This window comes from Xenopus laevis, chromosome 3S (genome assembly GCF_017654675.1).
Source record: "Xenopus laevis strain J_2021 chromosome 3S, Xenopus_laevis_v10.1, whole genome shotgun sequence".
Taxonomy (NCBI): domain Eukaryota; kingdom Metazoa; phylum Chordata; class Amphibia; order Anura; family Pipidae; genus Xenopus; species Xenopus laevis.
Window position 1 is genome coordinate 45,236,891 of NC_054376.1, and position 15,649 is coordinate 45,252,539.

General features: G+C 39.7%; 2 non-coding genes across 2 annotated transcripts; one reads left to right on the forward strand and one right to left on the reverse strand.

Moving 5' to 3' along the window:
• The first annotated feature begins 2,271 nt into the window (after positions 1-2,271).
• Positions 2,272-2,344, forward strand: trnar-acg. Its single transcript has one exon. It is a non-coding gene; the product is annotated as a tRNA-Arg (tRNA).
• A 324-nt stretch (positions 2,345-2,668) lies between these two features.
• Positions 2,669-2,741, reverse strand: trnar-acg. Its single transcript has one exon. It is a non-coding gene; the product is annotated as a tRNA-Arg (tRNA).
• Positions 2,742-15,649: the final 12,908 nt, after the last annotated feature.

The following is a 15,649-nucleotide window of genomic DNA, read 5'->3' on the forward strand; positions in this document are numbered from 1 at the left end:
GGTCTATTAATACTGGAGGCTCGGCAGGTAGGGTTGGGGTGTTGATCAGAAGTGAGCATTTTAAAAATAGCGTGGACCAACGTTTTGTCACTAATGTACAGGCCAAAAGACTGTGGGTGCACCAAATGCTGAATTCAGTTTGGGATTTGGCAAATCCTAAATTGGAGATTTATTGTTGTCCTGGGAAGTATTTTTAAATCTGGGCTAATATGCTCAAATAATGATATGGTATATGTACACAGCACATCTTGATCCTTTCATTGGCTCTCCCCTTAGATTGCAAGCTCAACTGGTGCAGGGATTGATGTGAATGATGTGTAATAAGAAGTTTTGCCTCATGTACAAATATACTTTGTCTGGCTCTGTTTACACTAGCGCTTGGGGAGCACCATACCGTGTGAACAGAGAAACCAAGTTGGCCAACTCATTGTTCACTCTCCAGGAAACTCTACCTTTTGGGAAACAGTGCCATTGTAACTGAGCCTTCTCATGCATTAATGATGGTATCACTATCTCCGATTTTGGCTTTTCAATGCTGTTCCAGTACACTTCAGTGAGAGCGGTGAAAGCTTGTAATAAAAAGGCAATACGTTTGCCTGGGAGCCTTAACCCCTATCAGCCAATTAGATATTTGCTTTTAAACAGGTGACCAGTAAATGCTAGCTACTGATTGGTTGCTATGGGTTACTGCTCCTAGGCAAACTTAGTGCCTTTTATTACATAACCCCCATAGAGTTTTGACCCTGGAAATGTGTATGCCTTCATCTGTGATAATGTATGCTCCAGCTGTGGGTAAGATTGCCATGCCAGGCCCCCTGTTACCCAGCATAATAATAATTAATAATATTTGCACCAGGGCTCATTTATTCATGGCTGGGTGCAGTCAACTAGAAACCCTTTGGGGTTGTACTTTATAGGGGGCTACATATTAGGAAGATGGTTGTCTGCTTACATGCAGTTAACCGGCTCTTCCCTAGAAACCCTTTTTTAGACTGTGGATGATTTTGCCACCCTAGGCCACAAATCTGGGCCTGGGCAGGTAGGCATAGAGGTTTGTGCCGAGCATGTATAAAATGTTTTTTTGCTTGGGGCCTAGGGCGCAACAATTGGGGGGCGCTGGGCAGTTACCTCTTCTGCCTACTCCTATACTGGACCTACCACTAGACTTGCACCCGACAATGTCCCTGCCACGCATGCACGCGCAAAAACTGTTGCTACGCGTGAAATGGAGATTGGGGGCGAGCTGGCCGGCTGGGCTGCCAAGGGTGCCCTGCCGGCCAGGCCTGCCTCTGCTTGGGGCCCAGTGTCCTGTAGTTATAACACTGGCGCAGGTCGACTTTTTGTCATATCACCATACCTGCCAACTGTCCTGTTTTTCGTGGGGCAGTCCTGATTTTGACAGCTCAACCCGCAGTCCTGGATTGTTATTGAAATGTCCCGACTTTCTCTTTGATCTCCTGCAATAAACAGCCAGAAAAAGATACGACGTTTCTAACTTAGTTGGCTATAATATGTGGCAGCTGCACTTAGATACTTTTGTAAGAATTTAAGATAAGCAAAGAAATAATTGTAACAATTTGATGCAAACCACAGTTTCCCCTAGACCTGCTTATCTCAATTACTTTTATTAGCAAAACAGTAATACATGAAAAAAAACACAGAATTGGTTTCATCCAATCACTATGAAGCTCCTGACTGTTTTGACCAACCCGCCCCCCAATGCTTCAGTTATACAGCAGGACACACTGACTGACTTGTGACGCCCACGTGACTGGCACATCAAACTGATATTTCCGTAGGAGCCGCTAATGAACACATTTGTATCTCACGGACTTGAGACAGCGCCTAGAACCAAGCCGAATACCCGGTCGCAGCTCTTCAGGATCACAACTTCCTTAGCGCGCCGTCTGAATCGCCCGCCCCGCGCGTCACTTCCGGGATTTCGAATCCCTTTCAAGTTCCCTGGCAATTGTAATGGAGGGCATTAGGGCACTACATTGTATGCGCGCAAGGATACACGTAGCTTAGCAATCACTTTACCTCTCACTGGCCAACTCCGCCTGAGCGTGTTACATTGTATCAAATTCCAGATTCGCCAGTGCAGAATCAAAGCGCACGGGAATAGTCACGACGAGTAACTGTCACTGAATAAAACAGAGACACTAAAAAGAGAAGAAGCCATTCACTGTTGAGTGTTGTACTTACTTCGTGCTGAGGGAACTTTTCGATTCATTTCTACTTCAGGGCTAAAAAGGACAGTGACATACACATGGGCCAGTGGCGCAATGGATAACGCGTCTGACTACGGATCAGAAGATTCCAGGTTCGACTCCTGGCTGGCTCGGAATCTTTTCCTCCTCCATCGCGTTCTTATTATTAATAATATATACACGGACACACATGTAACTATCTCAGCTGCCTGCATGCGCTGCAAAGCCAAAACACACGGAAACTCTGTGCACGTGTTATACAATATTATTCCGGAGCACAGTCATTGCTGCCCCTCCAGCCCAGATATCCACTGACTGTTATCCCTGTAACCCTGCCCTTCCTATATACTGACACCCGCTCTTGCATTTTATTTATATACATCAGCGCCAAAATAGTAAAGTGCAAAGAGAAAGTGTATTCCGAAATTTATTAAAAAAGTTAATAAAAAAAAAAAAAGCGAGCCAGCCAGGAGTCGAACCTGGAATCTTCTGATCCGTAGTCAGACGCGTTATCCATTGCGCCACTGGCCCACGTGAAACTTCTTTGGTGATATGGGACTTACCATAACATTTGTGCCCAATACACCCGCATGTCATCGTTTTTAAGGAGCTGTAAATTTAGTCTGTAAAAATATTTTTATTGCCAGTAGATGGCTTTTCCTTTCTAGTCCTATTTTACCGAGCCTTTACATTATTTAAAGGATTGGTTCACCTTTAAGTGAAGTTTTAGTATGTCACAGAATGGCCAATTCTAGGCAACTTTTCAATTGGTCTTAATTTTTTTTCTTTGTATAGTTTTTGAATTATTAGCCATCTTCTGATTCTTTAGGTGGCCATACATGGAGAGATCCGCTCGTTTGGCGATGTTGCCAAACAAGCGGATCTCCCTCCGATATGCCCACCTTGAGGTCGGCAATATCGGGTTGATTCGATCGTGGGCCCTAGGGCCCAACGATCGGATCCTTACGATGCCCAAACGGGCGGTCGGATCGCGGGACCGCATCAACGAATAGATGCGGCCGCGATCAGACGGGATTTTCTGTCCCATCCGATCGAGCTCTCGATCGATGAAGCTCGTCGGGGGTCCCATACACGGGCCAATAAGCTGCCGACACGGTCTGTCGGCAGCTTTTATCGACCCGTGTATGGCCAACTTTTCTAGCCTTCCAATGGGGGTCATTGACCCCATCTAAAAACAAATGCTCTGTAAGCCTACGCATTTATTAATATTGCTACTTTTTATGACCCATCTTTCTATTCAGGCCAGTGCTGGGCCACGCTGGGCAGGCGCGGCGCCTGCACAAATTTGCGTCCATGTGCGCATGCGCGAATTTGCGCTCCCATGCGCATGCGCAGAAGCGTTGAGAAGCGCAAAAAAATGCAGAGTCGGGGTAGGCGACAGAGAAGGTACGCGCCTGGCGCCCTCACAGCTTTGCGCCCTAGGCACGTGCCTACTCTGCCTACCCCTAGTTCCGGCCCTGATTCAGGCCCTCTCCTATTCATATTCCAGTCTTTTATTCAAATCAGTGCCTGGTTGCTAGGATGAAAGCAACCAGATGGCTGAAATTGCAAACTGGAGAGCAAATGATTAAAAAGCTAAATAACTCAAAAACGACAAATAATAAAAAATGAAAACCTGTTGCAAATTGTCTCAAAATATCACTCTCTATAATATCATACTACAAGTTAATTTAAAGGTGAACAACCCCTTTAAGACTGACTTAAAGGGGTGATTCACCTGTGAGATAACTTTTAGTATGATGTAGAGAGTGAGATTCTGAGACACTTTGCAATTGGTTTTTTATTTTGTTTTTATTATTTCTGGTTTTTGAGTTATATGTATTTTTTATTCAGCAGCTCTCCAGTTTGCATTTTAAGCAATCTGCTTGCTAGGGTGCAAATTTCCCTAGCAACCATGCACTGTTTTAATAAGATACTGGAATATGAATAGCAGAGGAGCTGAATAGAAAGATCAGGAATATCAAGTAGCAATAACAATACATTTGTAGCCTTATAGAGCATTTGCTTTTTAGATGGGGTCAGTGACACCCATTTGAAAGCTGCAAAGAGTCAGAAGAAAAAGGCAAATAACTATAAAACCATAAAAAAATAAATAATGAAAACCAATTGAAAAGTTGCTTAGCATGCCCTTTCCCTATCGGAGGCGAATGTTTCAGTGTTTATCATTATTCTTTGTAGTGTAAGTTTGAGCGGTTGATAAACGTCTACTTGTTTTTGTAACACAATATCATGTGCAATTGTCCAGAATGGCTCACTGTACCATTATTTCATTGAAATATCAGTATGCCTTTAAGCTTTACACTTCTTTGCTCTCAGCATATTATACACAATTACCCCATAATGTACAACTATGAGCGCAGATCGAATGAGCATAGTGACACTGTAACTGCTAAGGTAATGTAATACAGAGAATAATGGAGGGTAAATACTGTATCTGTAACATTGCAAGTCCTGGCTTTGATTTGGGCAGAAAGATCTGATCATGAAAGGCCCTATTGCTGGCATGCAGATGTTGGCACAGTGATGCTTGGAACTACATGTTTTTTAATGGCTAATTACATTTTTAATGTCCGTTTAAGGATAATAAGAACATACTGCAGATCTTTACCCAGTGCACTTACACACTAGATTTTTTGTATGTGTCCCCCTTTAAAGTGGCCAAATGTAGGGACCCTGTATTGGTGCTGCGAGCATTACTAGACATAGGCAGGTAGAATAGCAGCATTAGATGTACCTTTATGTACATTTATGGTGACAAAAAAACCTCTTAAACCACCCAACAAGGCACAATGGGACTGTTCTACTAATACAGGTGCTAAATTGCCCCATTGCAGTTGCCCATAGCAACCAATAAAATCTCGGCATTGCTGATAGAAGACTTATTAACAATAAGGGTAAGGACACACATAGGTGATTGTCCACTTTCCTCCATCTGCGTTTTGTAGAGACAGAGATGTTCCACCCCATAGCTCTACTGACAGGCCAGGTGTCAGCCTGTGTGGAGTTACACAGAGCGAATTTTTGCACCAATATGCACACCATGTAACGCTAAACAAGCATTGGTGCCTGTCAGTGATGCTATAGGGGTATACGCAATACGGCCTGTACTATTGCCATAAACCCTTTCTTATTTCCATCATAAGTCCATATATAACACCTATTATTTAGCACTACCTACATCTAATTTTTGTGAAAGTGGGCCCTGAATGTCAGGCTCTTTGATGGGCCACAAGTGTTCATGCAGCAGGCTTCCATAAGATTTCAGGTGCTAGTTGATCTAAATAGAATGGTATCAGATTTTGAAACTATACAATGGGAAAAAAAATACTTTACAGTAAAAGGAGCAGCATAAATGGAAATTATTGGCTGAAAACATAGAAATATTACAGAGCAAGATTTCTGCACCCTAATGTTTTGGAACACAGGAACCAATGAATCAATTGATATTCTAACATTTTATTATGGAGAATATAAAGATAGCCATACACATATCTATATTGTTAGATATTACTTTTTTTTAAAGATTCTTGTATGTGTTGACCTCAGCAGAGAAACTTCTACTGATACTATCAGTAATTTCATCTGAAAGGCCTTTGCGCACTATTGCGCACGTGCGTCCTCGGTTACGCGCGATTGCGCACGCGCGTCCCCGGTTGCGCATGGTTACACACGCGCGTCCCCGGTTGCGCGCGGTTACGTACTTGATTGCGCACTGCTGCGGCGGGGGCCGAAGTGGCCAGCCGGGTTGCCTACAGCGTTCGACTGGCCTGGCCCTGCACAGGTGGCAAGGGTTGATGTTCCGAACTGGCTTGTTTATCTGGGTGGCCCATCTGCCGACCACTTTTTCCCCCTAGAATTTTTGCATATTTAATCAATCATTTAAGATACAAAATAAGAAAATTATTGGTCTTATTATCATCAGAATATTGATGTACATGTGACCACCTGTATGCCACATGTTACTTTTTGCAGATGTTGATGATCTGTGGCTTTTTGAAGATCTGTGTATTGGGAACTGAAAGCCAGAGAAACTGACCTGTGTCCCACATTCAGAACAGTGACATCTTCTATATGTTATATCTTATATACTGTATCTTTTCTATGTCAATTGTAAGCACAAATGATACACCATGAAGCGCAGTTTTTAAATTGTTACTGAGTGTGAATTTTGCCTTAAAAGAGAACAAAATGAAGATGGGTTTGTATAAGAATAATCATGAGTCACATGCCCAGGCACTTTGCAATCCAGAAGCTCATAGAAGAAAACTATACATGATACTGTCTGGATTATTTCTCAGATGGCAATAAAAAAAGGGAAATTGTATTTACAAATGCCATGTCAGAATTCAATGGGATTTCCCCCTTCCCCCTGCTCACATACGGAGGATGCTCCTCAAACCTTTACAAGGCCACATTTTGCATCAGTGTAATTTACCAGACCACATTTTGCATCTGTGTAATTTGTGTGTTGCTCCCTGTTTTTACTCACAGAATGGAGCACAAAGAACAGCTCACTCTGTATGCAGTGCAAGTATAGGAGGCGGCCGCACATGTGTATCTCCTGGGACACCCCTTAGCTTGCAGGCCACGTAGAACACACAAATTGGGGAGGACCAGGGGTTGGAGACGCAATGTGCAAGTGATCCCCGTACTTAATGTTTGCAGTGTACAATTTGCATCTTCCTGCACTTGTGTCATTGGTTAATGAAACTACATGACTAATGTTACTCAGGCATAGAATTGAGAGGGAAAGCAAGATATAAAAAGAATGAGAATTTTAGTGAATACAACAAGCACAGTGTTTGGTAGATATATTCTACATGGCACATGTTATGTCAACAGAACCTGTTTCCTCTAATATGTGAAACCCAACAGGTTCTACAAAGGGTTTTGAGGCCTGCAACTAAATATTTGAAAGTTGCAGGTTTCAGCTTTACCTGTACACCTGACTACAAGACTCCCACTCTCTTACTAAATGATTTATATGTTTATTTGCAAGGAAACAGCATCATCAGGGGTGTAACTGCCGAGGAAGCAGACCCTGGCACTGCTGTAGAAAGTTCCCCAGGACAGTTTCCAAAAAAGGAGCACCAGCCTGGGAAAAACAGTTAAATTTAGGTTTCCTAATATATGATGCAGAACTATTTTGAGTTATTTTTTGTGTACATAGACTAGGGAATAGTCCAAATTAGATTTGAATTTGAAAAAAATTCAAAAATTCAAATATCAAAATTTATTATGTACTGTCTCTTTAAAAATTTGACATCGACCATTCACCATCTAAAACCTGCTGAATTAATGTTTGGACTTTGAAAAATCAAAGTCTTGGACTTTGAAAAATCGAAGGTTTTTTTGGAAAAACTTAGAATCGAACTCGGTCGAATGTGCTATTCCTTCGAATCGTATGATTCAAATTTGCCGAATACGGACCTTTTCGATCGAAAACGGGCCTATTCGAACATAAAAAAACTTTTCTTTAATTTCGGGTGGTCATTTTCGAATTCGAATTTTCAAGTTTTTTCAATTCGAAATTCGACCCTTGATAAATATGCCCCTTAGTGTTTGTGAGAGTCTATTCTAACTAGAATGGTGGTGACTAGTACAATGGAGCATAGCTGTCTTTTGAAGTGTTTAATTAAGATACTGTTTGAAAGGGGCAGGTAGAATTAAACAGGAGTCCAAACAGTTAATGACATGCTGGGGATTTAGTTAAACCTTTAACTTTTGGTTTAAAAGAAATGCTGGTTGTGTGTGGGACTTAAAGGGAGCCAAGGGACAGAACCAGAATGGTTATATTGAGTTGTGCTGAAGGGGAAGGAAAAAAACTATACGTTTTTAAAGACTACTAAAAAAAAAGGTATTGAAATTCTTAAAGGGACAGTAACATAAAAAATTAAAGTGTTTTAAAGTAATACAAATATAATGCAGTGGTGCCCTGCACTGGTAAAACTGCTGTGTTTGCTTCAGAAACACTACTATTATTTATATAATTAAGTTGCTGTGTAGCAATGGGGGCAGCTATTCAAAGGAGAAAAGGCTCAGGTTATACAGCAGATAAGCTCTGTAGAGCATGGTGTTATCCGTTATCCACTGTTTAACCTGTGCCATATAACCTTTTTTCAATTTCCACCATTGCTACACATGTGCCGGAATGTCAGCTCTTATCATAGACTGACATTTCCAACGTGATTGCTTCTCGGCCTTTGGCCTTTGCATGGCCCCTTCTACTCGGCCTTGAGTCCCTTCCCTAAGGGGTTGGGCTCTCGCTGCTATTGGGTTTAAGGCAATTCCAGCAAAATCTCAAGAGGACCCTGCTCTCGGCCCTCCCGTTACTCCTTAAATGGTTAATGGGCTGCTGCTATAGGGAAACAGGCATGCTCTTGTGAGAAGGCAATCCTCTGATGGCGAATGATGGCGTCTGACGTTCCTCCTGACGCTCCCCAGACAGTTCGGCTGTATGTTCCAGAGGAGAAGAAACAGACATGGGGATTGATGCATATCCAGAAGAAGATAATCGAGGGGATTCTTGGTATGACGCATGATTCCATTTTTTGCGTCCAATCCTTTCCCCAGCAAGGATTTTTTGACGTTACCTTTTGTACCGTGAACGAACTGCATACCTGCTACCAAAGGTATTTGGAGATTGGAGAGCATGCTGACTTGGAAGGAATCCGTTTTGTGATGTACCGTGCAAGGCAAAGAACACCAGTGATGGTGCATATGTTTAATCCTTTCATGAGGAATGAAGAGATCCATGCCTTTTTACGGAAATACTGTAGTTATGTATCACTTGGTGAAAAACGGAATAATGTTTTTGGGACCTTTAATGGTCAGAAAAGGTTCTGGGTTGAGTTTGAACGGGACCCAAATGGTGTTGGTGGTTTGTGCCATCCTCCCCAGTCCTTTTCCATTGGAGAAAATAAAGGCTTTTTGTATTACCCAGGACAACCAACTTTTTGCCGGAGTTGTTTTAATTTTGGCCATAAAAAAGAGGACTGTACAATTGGTCAATGCTGTAGAAACTGCTGGAAACCTGGGCACAAGACTGCTGAGTTCCAGATGGGAAGAAAAATGTCACCTATGTGGCTCAGACGTGCATCTCGCGAGACAATATCCAAAAGTAAAGTCTTATGCGGCAGCAGTTCGCGGTCCTTCTTTGGAGATGGAACATGGAACAGGTGAGACTGAAAGCAAAGATTTAGAGATTGTGGAGCCTGTTTCCCCATTAAAAGAGGATTCAAGGGATGTTCCAGAGGTAGTCCCTGATCTATTAAGCGCGGAAGGTGAAAACCCAGAAAATATTTTGGCTGAAAATGCAGAAAATCCTGGTGAGATGGAAGTTGACAAACTCTCCCTTAAGAGAAAGAGTGATCAGGAGAGCAACACTTCTACTCCATGGACTGATGACTTTTCCAGCTCAGAAGTAACAGGTGGTGAATCTTCAGCAACCATTGATTCTGATTCATCTGTCCCATCTGCTGCCTTTTTGGATAAAGAGAGAGTTGAGGAGTTGACTCGAACTTTGTTTTTTTCAGAGACAGAAACTGTTATTTCTAAATCAAAAAAGAAAAAAGAAGATGCTTTCCAAAAAATGCAAGGTACTAGGGAAGCTCAAACGGCTGAGCCAAAAACAAGTGCCAGAACAAATGCTAGAGGGATGGCAAAAAAAAAGAACGATACATGAAGTTGTTTTGTTTTTTCCTTTTCTTTAAATATGCAGCTCCGAATAGGTTCTATGAATGTGAGGAGCATTAAGACTTTGCATAGGAGAACTGCAATATTGAAAAATGTATCATCATTTCATTTTGATATTTTATGTCTACAGGAATGCTTTTTGTCTGAAGAGCCAAAGATAAGCGGGTGGGAGAGTGGGTCATGCATATGGTCTACAAGTACTGAAAGAAATGCTGGAATTGGTGTTTTATTTAAAAATAATTCTTTTGTTGTGAGTAATGTTGTACATATTTTGCAAGGCAGGGCACTCTTAGTACAGTTTCATATTAATAATACTCCCTTTAAGTTAATAAATGTATATGCTCCTGCAGGAAGAGAAAGAGAAAGACTTGAATTATTTGAAAAACTAAAAAATTTTCTAAGTGGAAGAGAACAGGTTATTCTGGTGGGGGACTTTAATTGTATTCTAAATGCGGGTGATAGAGAGGGTACTAGGGTAGAGGGGAGTGGTTTAGATAGTTCAAGTAAGGAACTTAAAGATTTAATCAACACTTTTGGTTTCCAAGATGCTTTTAAGAATTTAAGCGGTAATCAAAAAAGGTTTACATATTTCAGTGATACAGGAAATGTGTGCTCAAAAATTGACTTTATTTTTCTTTCTAGATCATTTCAAGTCCAGAACTGTAATTCGCGAAATTTCCTTTCTCGGATCATGTATGTTTGGAGTGCATGGTAAACATAAGTGGTGAGAGTGAATATGGCAAAGGAATATGGAAATTAAATTTAACTTTGTTAGATGATGAAGTAATAAAAAAGGAATATGAGGGTCTGTTTAAAAAATGGCATTCGAGAAAACATGAGTTCATTAACATAGTGGAGTGGTGGGAATGGGTGAAGATGGCAACAAAAAGATTTTTTGTTATAAAGGGATGTGAAAAAGTTAGGAAGGAAAGAAATGAATTTCATATGTGGCAAATAAGACTTGAATACTTAGAAGAATTGAGAAGGTTGGGGGAGGAAGTGAACGATGAAATAAAAGAAGCAAGGGAAAAAGTGAGAAATGTATTGACGGAAAAAGGGAAGAAAATTGTAGCACAGGCAAAATTGGTAGTTAAGGAAAAGGATGAAAAATGTTCTAAATTTTTCTTTAAAAAGGTGTTTGGAAAGAGAACAAATATGGTGAATGTGCTTGGAAAAAATGGGGAGTTGGTACAAGGGAACCATGACGTTTTGAATGTAATAAGAGAGTTTTATAATGATCTCTATACAGAGAAAGTGCAAGATAGATCTATAGAAAAAGAATGCTTAGAAGAAATTGAGTGTTGTTTGGATGATTTGGAAAAAGAAATTTTAAGTAAGGATATTTCAAAAAGTGAGTGTGATGAATGCTTGAGGAGTATGAAGAAAGGTAAAGTTCCAGGCAGTGATGGGCTGTCAGTGGAATACTACTGTGCATTTTGGCATTTAATAGGGGAAAGTGTGTATGAAGTATGTAAGAATGTTTTGGAAATGGGTCAAATGTCAAAAAGTATGAAAGAGGGTATTATTGTTTTGTTATATAAGAAGGGAGAGAAAAGAGATCTGAGAAATTGGAGACCTATATCGTTATTAAATGTACAATATAAGCTGATAGCTAAGATTATTGCAAATAGGTTGAGAGATGTGGTTGAGAAAATGGTGGGAGTGGAGCAAGTATGTGCAGTTCCAGGAAGGCAGATAAGGGAAAGTTTGATGTTGTTACGTGATGCAATCTGGTATAGTAGAGAGAGAGGAGTGTCTGTGGGGGTGGTAGCTGTGGATTTTGAAAAAGCTTTTGATCATGTAGTGCATGAATTTATGTTTAGGGTGTTAGAGTGTATGGGTGTTCCAGAGAGGATGATGGGATGGATCAAATGTTTGTATAAAGAGATTGTAAGTAAAGTGCAGGTAAATGGGTTTTTGAGTGAGGAAGTGGATGTGCGTACAGGAGTGAGGCAAGGATGCCCACTATCTCCAGTATTATTTATTTGTGTGATTGAACCTTTGATGTGTATGTTAAGAAAAGATAAATTGGTAAGGGGAGTGGAAATACCTGGTAGTGGCGGAAGAGACTTGAATGTTATAGGCTATATGGATGATGTAACTGTAATATGTAAATAAAATTTGGGTTTGAGGAGGGCAAAGATGTTGATTGAGATGTTTTGTATGGCAAGTGGTTTTAAATTAAATGTAGAAAAGAGTGTATGTAAGGTGTTTGGTGTATGGGAGGAAATAGAGTGTTGTGGGTGGCCCGTGGAAAAAAAAGGGATTGAAGTGTTAGGTGTGATTTTTGGAGAGGATTTGTATGGGAAGGATAGTTGGGAACGAGTGCATAATAGAATAAAGAAAAAAATTGACTTCTGGGCTTTAAGGTCTTTAACTATAGAAGGAAGGATACTTGTAATTAAAGCAGTATTGTTACCAATTTTGCTATATATAAGTTGTGTGTTTCCGGCTCCGGATAAATGTTTGAAAAAGATTATAAGACTAATTTTTGTGTTTTTGTGGAATTCTAGGATGGAAAAACTGAAGAGAGTAAAAATAACAAAGAATAAGAAGAATGGGGGTAAAGGTTTGATGATGATTGAAAGATTTTTGGCAGTAAAGTATGTGAGTATATGTGTAAATGTAAGTAGAAAAGAGGGTCTGGAAGGTTGTATGGTGAGATATGCGGCTGGAAATGTTTTGCGAAAGTATGGCCTGGGGGTGATAGATTTGAGAAAGCCAGTGTGTTTTAAGGTACCCTGGTTTTATGTTAGGATGGAAAGGTGTATAAGGAGGAATCATTTGGAAGGTGTTGGTGTGGAGGAGTGGCGTGATAGTAAAAGTGTGATGAAGATTATTGAAGCAAAAGAAGAAATGGAAGTGATTGGAGGTTTGACTGTTGAAGAAAGTGAAACGGTGTGGAGTTTGGTTAATGAAAAATCTCTAATAAATAGACAGAAGGACTTGGCTTGGATGGCTGTGCATGGATGTTTGCCAACGCGTGAGTTTCAGAAAAAAAGAAGTCTAATCAATAGTGAAATATGTGAGAGAGAGGGGTGTGGGAGGAATGAAAATATTCCTCATGTGTTTTGGGAATGTCTGTATGCAAAAGAAGTATGGTGGAAAATGGGAAAGATGATTAAAGGCCTAACGGGTGTACAACTTTTAACATTTCACATGATGTTATATGGTTTATGTGACATTGATAAAAAACAAAGTCAAATATTATGATTAATAGTTAATTGCATAAAGGAGGTTTTGTGGGATGTCAGAAACATTTTGGTCTTTAATAAAACTGTGATTACAGTGGATGAATGTGTAAATATGATCCGAGGAAAACTTTTTCTTTACGTTTTAAGTGATCAAAATAGATTGGGAACAGTAGATTCAGAAGGTATATGGAAATACAAAAAGTGGAAGTTCTGGATTTGAAATGATGAATTCATTTTGTCCTTTTTCTCTGTAGAAAACTTCAAGTTAAAATGATACATTGTTGATTGTACTAAAAGAAATGCAACATGATTTTGTAACATTGATGAAGTTTTTGAAGTTTTGTTTTTTATGATGTTTTACAATAAAAAAAAAAAGAAAAAAAAAAAAGGCTGTTACATAGCCTGGGAGCTTTATGCATTGCATTGCATTGCATTGCATTGCATTGCATTGCATTGACTTGCATTGACTTGCTATTGTGGTATTGAGGGCACTGTATAAGTCTTGCTATGCTGCATAACTTATGAATGCTGATTCATCATTGGGCAATTATATTGCATACATTATAAAAGATGTTCTCTCATTGGTCAATTATTTTGCATAAATTATGAAAGCTGTGCTCTCATTGGTCAATTATTTTGCAAAAATTATGAAAGCTGTGCTCTGATTGGTCAATTATTTTGCATAAATTATGAAAGCTGATTCCTCATTGGTCAATTATTTTGCATAAATTATGAAAGCTGATTCCTCATTGGTCAATTATTTTGCATAAATTATAAAAGCAGAGCTCTGATTGGTCAATTATTTTGCATAAATTATGAAAGCTGTGCCCTGATTGGTCAATTATTTTGCATAAATTATGAAAGCTGTGCTCTCATTGGTCAATTATTTTGCATAAATTATGAAAGCTGTGCTCTGATTGGTCAATTATTTTGCATAAATGATGAAAGCTGTGCTCTGATTGGTCAATTATTTCGCATAAATTATGAAAGCAGAGCTCTGATTGGTCAATTATTTTGCATAAATTATAAAAGCAGAGCTCTGATTGGTCAAATATTTTGCATAAATTATGAAAGCTGTGCCCTGATTGGTAAATTATTTCGCATAAATTATGAAAGCTGATTCCTCATTGGTCCATTTTTTTGCATAAATTATAAAAGCTGAGCTCTGGTTGGTCCATTTTTTTGCATAAATTATAAAAGCTGAGCTCTGGTTGGTCCATTTTTTTGCATAAATTATAAAAGCTGAGCTCTGATTGGTCCTTTTTTTGCATAAATTATGAAAGCTGTGCCCTGATTGGTCAATTATTTTGCATAAATTATAAAATCTGTGCTCTCATTGGTCAATTATTTCGCATAAATTATGAAAGCTGATTCCTCATTGGTCCATTTTTTTGCATAAATTATGAAAGCTGTGCCCTGATTGGTCAATTATTTTGCATAAATTATAAAAGCTGTGCTCTCATTGGTCAATTATTTCGCATAAATTATGAAAGCTGATTCCTCATTGGTCAATTATTTCGCATAAATTATAAAAGCAGAGCTCTGATTGGTCAATTATTTTTGCATAAATTATAAACGCTGTGCTCTCATTGGTCAATTGGTTTGCATAAATTATGAAATCTGTTCTCTCATTGGTCAAATTTTTTTGCATAAATTATGAAAGCTGTTCTCTCATTGGTCAATTGTTTTGCATACATTATGTAAGCGGTGCTGTCATTGGTCCTTTAGTTTTATTTTTGCATACCCCCACCGGCCCTCTCCATATGTTGTATAATGGAAATGTTAAAGCCGTAGCGATGGAAAGTGAGTGCATTGGTTCTCTTATGACTGTGGTGTTAAGGTCCATGTAGCAGTCTTGTGCTGGTTCCGCTGATCCTCCTTTTGGCTGCTGGTAGTGATTTAGCCATGTGCTCTACTCCTAACTGGCAGTTAGGCTGGTGGCAACCATGCGAACCATGCATGCTGTGTCCAGATTAGTCAATTTTTTTTGCATTAATTATGAAAGCTGTGCTCTCATTGGTCAATGTTTTGGCAGAAATTATGAAAGCTGTGCTCTCATTGGTCAATTTTTTTGCATGCATAATGCAAGCTGTGCTGTCATTGGTCCTTTATTTTCAATTTTTGCATACCCCCACCGGCCCTCTCCCTATGTTGAGTAATGGATATGTTAAAGCCGTAACGATGGAAAGTGTGTGCATTGGTTCTCTTATGAATGTGGTGTTAAGGGCCACGTAGCGGTCTTGTGCTGTTTTCGCTGATCAGCCTTTTGGCTGCCAGTAGTGTTTTAGCCATGTGCTCTACTCCTGACTGGCAGTTAGGCTGGTGGCAACCATGCGAACCATGCATGCTGTGCCCAGATTAGTCAATTTTTTTTGCAATAATTATGAAAGCTGTGCTCTCATTGGTCAATGTTTTTGCAGAAATGATGAAAGCTGTGCTCTCATTGGTCAAATTTTTTGCATACATTATGTAAGCTGTGCTGTCATTGGTCTTTTATTGTTGCATACCCCCACGGGCCCTCTCCCTATG